At 40.4% G+C, this 7521-nt stretch overlaps 1 long non-coding RNA gene across 1 annotated transcript in view; it reads right to left on the reverse strand.

Annotated features, from left to right (window-relative positions):
* Positions 1-2780: 2780 nt before the first annotated feature.
* LOC311079432 overlaps positions 2781-7521 on the reverse strand; it is a 6915-nt gene continuing 2174 nt past the window's right edge. Inside the window, exons 3-4 of the long non-coding RNA XR_014605406.1 lie at positions 5818-5855; positions 2781-2907 (exon numbers count right to left, since the gene is read on the reverse strand). This is a non-coding gene — a long non-coding RNA (uncharacterized lncRNA). The remainder of the gene's footprint in view (positions 2908-5817; positions 5856-7521) is intronic.

Below are 7521 nucleotides of genomic sequence, written 5' to 3' on the forward strand. Positions count from 1 at the left end.
TCTAAATTGTAATGTAGACACATGCATTTTTTTGTAAAGCTGCTTTGAAATTAGATGTATTGTGAAAAGCGCTATACAAATAAATGTGAATTGAATTTAATATTTTGATGCAGAGGGTCAGTGCCTTATTTACATTATACCTTACAAATTATATAGACAAAAGGTGTAGCGGCCTTGTGTGAGGCTGGTCTTACAACCGGTCAAGATGTGTTTGAGAGTCGCTGCAGTTGGGCAGAGGGCACAGGTTGGGTCCTCGCCATACCACTGGTGGAGTTTTTTTGGAGATGGGAGCACATCATAGGTGGCTCTGATGATGAAGCTGATGTTGATTGCCTCCATTTCCCAGAGCTCCCTCCAGCTGAGCTTTCTCCTCTCCAAACCTTCCCACCTCATCCATTGTCCCTGCTTGGAAAGAGATACAGCCTTTGCGCTTCTTTCTGCCTCCTCCTGACAGCGCACCTCCTCGACCACCATTTTCCTCCTCTCTGATGTTGAGGCCTTACGCCAAGTTGGCATACTTGCTGTAAGGCCAAAGCCTCCTCTTCCCAACTGGACGTGCCCTACAATGTCGCTGTGCCTCAGGACTGACGTAGCTTGCTGCACCGCATCAGATGGTGTCCATTTCCATCCAGTTAATGGGTGGAACAGCATTGCTGTTGTTCTCAGCAGTGTTCTTGTGTGTTCCTTCTTCTTGCGAAGTTTCCTCAGGTTCCCTGCTCTTCGCAAGGTTACCAACCGACACCTGATGTCCCCCTAGAGTAGCAGGAGACCCTCTCTCTCTGCATCAGAGGCCTTCTTCCACTGCTTTCTCAGCTGCCTTCTCTCTCTGACCAGCCTTTCGATCTCTTGCTGGCTCCTGGATTTGGCTGGTGCTGGTGTTGCTTTGTCGCTTCTCCTTGTGTTCACTCCAAAGTAGCTCTCAAAAAACAAAAAAGTAGCTCTCACACTAAAGCATGTAATTTATAGAAATAATAATGAAATAATGAGTCACAATACATCTACAGCATTTATTAATATTAGCTAATATTAATCTCAACATTTACTAATATATTTTTAAGACCAAAAGTTGTATCTGTTAACGTCAGCTAATGCAATGTGAACTGTATATTTCTATTAAGGCCATCTTCCAAATGACACTCTTCATGTGCACTTGCGTTCTCGTGGACTTTAAAATGGGTGTCCCATTTGTCATTTTAGGTTTCAGAAGGGTGCTCATGAGCTTTGTGGCCGAAATGCGTCCTCAATGCGCACTTTTGCCGAGCCTTCTTCCCAACAGTCAAAGCGGCATTAAGTCACGAAAGTTCGTAAGGGCTTAGGGGGTACTTCACATTTCTTATTTGTGCTTTGTTACCTTTCCTTGCTTCCTTTCTGCTCGTCTTAGCTCCACTCCCTTAGGATGTGAGGGAAATATACACCTGTGTATCCTCGCTCATGACTCCTCAGGAAGCTTCACTCCTCGTTCTTCACTTCCTTGCGGTGCAATCAGAGAATTGAGATGTCCTTCAAGATGACTGAGTATCGGTTTCCGGGTCACGAGAAACAAGAAATCATCAATTTGAGTATTGAGAAGCAACCAGGGTTCCATTTGGGACAGGGCCTAAGTAACATAAAGAAAGGTTAATAAATTCTGTAAAAGTATATTGCTCATTGCTATTTCATGTTTGTTAATGCATTAACTAATGTTAACAAATGATTACTTATTGTAAATTGTTAGCAATATTTAAACAATTTTTTTAACATATATTTCTTTCTTAGAAGTGTTCAGCTCAGTACAATTCCCGTAAATTGCTTTGCAGCCAGTCAGTCAGCTTAAAGTTTACCATTTTGAGAAAGCTCTTGCCATTTTTGTGTACAATATGCATCAGCCGGCCAGTCAACAGACTTGGGCGGTCCACGGTCCAATCTCTATTTGACAGCACTTTATCTAAACACTTCCTGTAATGAAGGTCACCGAAGGCCAAGTGAACCTGCTATTGCTCCTCAGATCTCCTGAAAAGCATAACAGCCATGCATTCAGTGCGACAATGTACTTGATCTGAGAACAGCAGTCGGCTGTCCAGGGCCACCCACCACTGCTGGGTTTTGTGTGAGCTCTACAGGAGGTTGGTGTCCCTGCCACAGTTGGGCCTTGAACTTCACAGCTGTAAAGCATCAATGCCATCAGCCTGTGAATCAAGCTCTAGTTTGGATATTCACTATATAAAGGAAACTGTTGGAGACATGGTCTGCCAAGCAGTGCATGAGCTCTGACATGTCACGCAGTGATGGGTTTTAGCCATTGTGTGATTATCAGCCAAAAACATATGTAACAAATCAGCTTCCTCAGTGGAAGTTCTTTTTATTAATAATGCACTTTTACTTTAATTTTCAGTTTTTTATATGAACTTAAAGTAAACATAAGTATTTGTACCCCTTCATTTTTTCACATTTTATGTTGTTGAATTATATTAAAGGAATTCTGTCATCATTTGCTCACCCTAAAGTTGTTCCAAACTCGTATGAGTTTCTTTCTTCTTTTGAACACAAAAGAAGACATTTGGAAGAATGTCGGTAATCAGACAGTTGACGGTAGCCATTGACATCCTTTGAAGGAAAAAAATAAACAGTCAACGGCTGTCTGGTCCCCATCCAACCTGACAGAATTTGAGAATATTGGCAGAACTTGAGAAGAATGGCAGAAAATCGCCAAATGCAGGTGCAAAGCTTGATGCATAAGACCCAAAAAGACTTGAGACTGTAAAAGTGCTTCAACTAGGTACTTATACTTTTCTTATAAGTTTCTTCAACTGTCTTGGAGATGTTGCTAGAGTTCTTCTGGATTTAGTAAGCTGGATTTCTGTTTCTTCATGTAATCACAGACGGACTCGATGATGGTGAGATCAGATCATACCAGCTGTTGTCAGACTCCTAGTGCATACAAAAATGTCACTGGATTATTGCAATTATAACAAAGGCAAAAGGAATGTTTGGAAATGTAAACTGATATTTTCTACTGACACACTACAGCAAAAGATATAAATAACTTTCTTAAAACCATTTTTTTGGGTGAAAAAATCTCAGGATCTCAGGGCGCAGATGAAGAGCCGATGGAGCAGAGCAACATCGCTGGCACAGGAGGAGACCTAGTCTGAGTGTAGCCCCTCCAGTTCGCACCGCCTGTCTATGTTGGACGCAAACCCGGGCCCAACTCTTGAGATTAGGGAGTGAGGTTTACACGCCCAGCTCTCACTAGTCTACGTCTGTTACACTCACCCCCCTTAACCTCAATCCCTCCTGGGTCATGGCACCACTGTAGCCCCTCCAGTTCGCACTGCCCGCTCTAAGCAGGGCTGTCCGCATGGGAGGCGAGCGCTCTAACAAGGAGGCGGAGTGGGTAGTGAGGTTTACACGCACAGTTCTCACTGACCTAAGTCTGTTACATGAGGTGGAGCCAGAGTCCCCGAGGACTGAGGCGATGCCGGTGTGATGGAGGACCGAAGCGTACCTGAAGGGAAGGAGGAGCCTGCTGCAGCCGTAAGGGTGGAAGAACGGAGCGCAGCGGAAGATGGGAATCCAGTGGAGTCGAAAGGCAGAGGCTGTCTGGTGGAGCCGAATGTGGGAGGAGTCAAGGCGGAGCAGACAGATCAACGGCCCGCAATGGAGCGAGGTGATCAGAGGCCGGAGGCGGAGCCACAGGATCCACTCGCTCAGGCGCAGATGGAGGTTTCTCGACCTGAGGCTTAATGTCACAGCTTGGCATCACAGGAGATGGCGAAGGGCTGCAAACTGGAGGACTGGCTGACCAGGGCGGCGACGGACGCAGAGGGACACCCGAGGAGATCGAAGGTAAGATATAGTCCAATGTGCTGTCTAGAAACAGCGATGAAAGTTCAGAGCAAACGTATAAATCACAGTCCAAATAATTTATGGTGCTGTCTAGAAACAGCGTTGAGGATTCCGAACAAACAGATGTCGTGGCGGGTGGTAGCTCTCTGTCTGTAGGAGGCTCACACGATTCCTCCGTGGTCGAAGGTGGTGATACAGGCTCTGGGTCCGGCTGTGTTCTGGACTGGAGGTAGACACTCTCCAGACACCGGATGATGGCGTCCCTCCAGTTCATGAGGTGTCTGGGAGGTCTATGGGATATTGGTAGTTAGCCCAGAACAAAGACTTCAGGGTCTTGTCGTCGAAGGGGCTGGTGACGGCAAGACGACAGAAGTTTTTGGTGAAAACGAAAAAAATCCAGGCTCTCACAAGCCAAAACAGCAAATTGCGATGCATGATAATCCAAGAAGAAGATGATGATAATAGGTTCCAGTACAGACAGAAGATGTAATAGTGCATGCGTGCAACAAACGCAAAAACAAATATCTGATGAGTGGCGGAAACATACTGATGAGTGGTGGGAAATTAGAACAAAGGAAATACATGTGATGAATGAAAACAAACTGAAAGAATGAAAACAAACTGAAAACAAACTGAAACTGAAACAAACTGAAAACTGTACAATACATATGTATTGTACAGTATATGCATGTTTGTGTATATATGCAAATTGCTAACTAATATATATATATATATATATATATATATATATATATATATATATAGTTAGCAATTTGCATATATACACAAACATGCATATACTGTACAATTGATATTAGTTGATAGTTGATATTAACACCTTTTGTAATAAATGGATATTTTCTCCAATGTCTAAAAACTAGTGTTGTTCAATAAGACTTAGAAAAAAGTTTAGAAAGCATAATCAAATAGAAATATTTACAAATTTAATTTAAAGTGAATGGATAAAAACACTCAACAATAAACAATTTGCAAGGAGTAACAGAACTAAGCAAAACAACTATTAAGGTATAAGCAAAGCCTGTTGATTATTATAAAAAGTATACAAACTATTATATGCCACCTACTTTGCTCTTCACAAGAGTTCTGTCTAGCACATGGGAATCGATTCGTGCCAATACTAATGGATTAAATTAATAATGAAAAACAGGAGAGAAATGTTTATAAACGCAAAGCTCTGCTCTCATAATTGGCATAGAGTGCACACAATCCAAAATAAAGACCACCACAATAAACAACAGCACTTGAAAGACAAGACAATGATCACCAGCTGTCCATGCCCTCATTTACACCAGTTAGAAATTATATTCACCAAACGTCTCACAACTGCCCGGACGCTTGAAGCTGAATCTCTCTGAGAAAAATCCCTGGGCTAAAGTCACTTAGTGAAAGAGGTTACATAATACGCAATAACAGACACAGTGGCAGAAGTCAATAACTTCAGACAGAGAAAGATGTACTCTGCTCTAAAGAGGTTAACACAGTCAAGTGATGTGTTCTAAGGGTCCAAATGGCCATCTTGCATTCATTTTCACACAGGAAATGAGATTCATGTGTTTTGAGGCCAAGGTATTTGAACTTAACCACCTTGAACTACAGAGACCAACATGTCCTACATTTTCTTGACAGTGGTGAAATTCTTTTGTGGAACTAATAGAATTCTCACCAGTTCAAATCTCTCACATTCAGCACATTTCTTTTCTACAGTCAGTTTGATTTCATGCAGTCTTAAAAGTAAAGGTTCTTTATTGGCATTGATGGTTTCATGAAGAACATTTAACATTCCACAAAAGGTTCTTTAGATGATTAAAATGTTCTTAACAATTAGGGGGAAAATGGTTCTTTTAAGAACTGTTCACTGAAAGATTCTTTGGGGAATGGCATCACGGCGAAAAAAACAAACATTTATTTTCAAGAGTGTAGGCCTACATATAAAACCTAAGACAATTGAGACAATTGTCATTATTTACTCACCCTCAAGTCGTTCCAAAACTTGTATGGCTTTCTCTCTTCTGTAGAAAACAAAAGGAGATATTTTAAAGATGTTCAAATGTTTTTGTCAACACATTGAAAGTCAATGGGGTCTAAAAAGTCTGGCAAAAATTAACAGCCATAGAAGAGACCAACTAAATGACAAGTACAGTGAACAAGTCACATATTGAGAGTTATTATTTCTGTCAATCATTTTTCTACGTGTGGCCTGTATTTGTACAACATTTGGTTCTCCTTAGAAAGTACACACACTTTCTATATAAAACCATGAGTTTCTTGACTCAATTTCATGGTACGTTTACACGACAATGATGTACTAAACACAGAAAAGTTTTTTGTTCGTTTTTTTGCATACAGACGACACCATTGTCAAAACAATCCCCAGACACATGGCTTCGGGAAAACTTTGTAAAGAAACACTACGTGCCTATAGACTGAACACATAATATGATGTCACCGGTTTCACAAATTCGTGTTTCAAATAGTTTCCAAACCTTGCACTTTGAAATCCATTTTCAAAAGCATGCATTCTCAGGCCCCCAAAACACCATTGTCGGGTAAATGAATGGCCAAAACGCATAAAAAGTTTTCAGTTTTTAGTTGAAACCGGTGTCGTGTAAATGGCCCCTTAAATAAAGTCAACAAAGTATGTTTACGAGCTGTTTAATTCATAGAATTCAATCAAAAATCAATCAAAATAAAATGTTATTAATTCATTAAAATTTAACACATTAAATGATCCATGATGAGAACCCCTAAAAGGTTATACATACGACACACCTGACAGACTCTGTAAGGTTTTATTCAGAACCTTTTCTTCTGAGAGTATGCATGAAATAGATCATGAATTCATGAAACACATGATTTATGGCTAGATTTAACTAAAAAGAGGAAGAGTTTATGAGAACAGTTAAAAGTACCTCAGAGTGACCCTCAAACACCTGAATGTGTTTCCCACATAACCTGAGTTGAAAATAAACTGAGGTATATTTAAGTATTAGTTGTCTGCATGTAGTATCTTTTCAAGCCTTATCTTATGTGTGTATTTGATGCAAAATGTACTTTCATTTTAGCCACCTAAAGAGTGTCTTAAAGCTGTGATTTTCTGGTTATTGCTGTTTGAAACACATAACAGCTGTTCTTGCAGGAAATTGCTTATTTTTGCAGGCCATATCTCGGTGATGCTTTACAGCTCTACAGAGATGGAATAAGATCTCTAACCTTTATCAGGGGCAACACTTCAATATGTGCAACGACACATATTCACACTTCAAAACTTAGACAATTTCCATCAGATTCGGGGTTAAAGTTATTATAACTTGTTTGAATCATCTCTTGAAACAATAGCTGAAATAATATGAGGATCACTTCTGGTTGTGAACATTTCCATCAAGACTTTCTCTCTATCTGTGTGGCATTCCCTGTGCGCTGCATCTCAGCTGAAATGGTTTATTGTATCCTGTGTGCAAAACACTATCACTTGCATACTGAGAACAGATGAGTTTCTATGAATTTCATACGGTTTGTTAAATTTCTCCTTTGTTTTTAAGCCATAAATGCTGCACGGATTTTTGTTGCATTTATTCATGTAGCAGATGCAACTTACAAATGAGGAACATTACAAGTAATTCATCATAATATACTTCTTTTTTAAAAAAGAAATTAATACTTTTATTCAGCAAGTAT

Source organism: Abramis brama, assembly GCF_963993115.1.
Source record: "Abramis brama genome assembly, chromosome: 3".
Lineage (NCBI taxonomy): Eukaryota > Metazoa > Chordata > Actinopteri > Cypriniformes > Leuciscidae > Abramis > Abramis brama.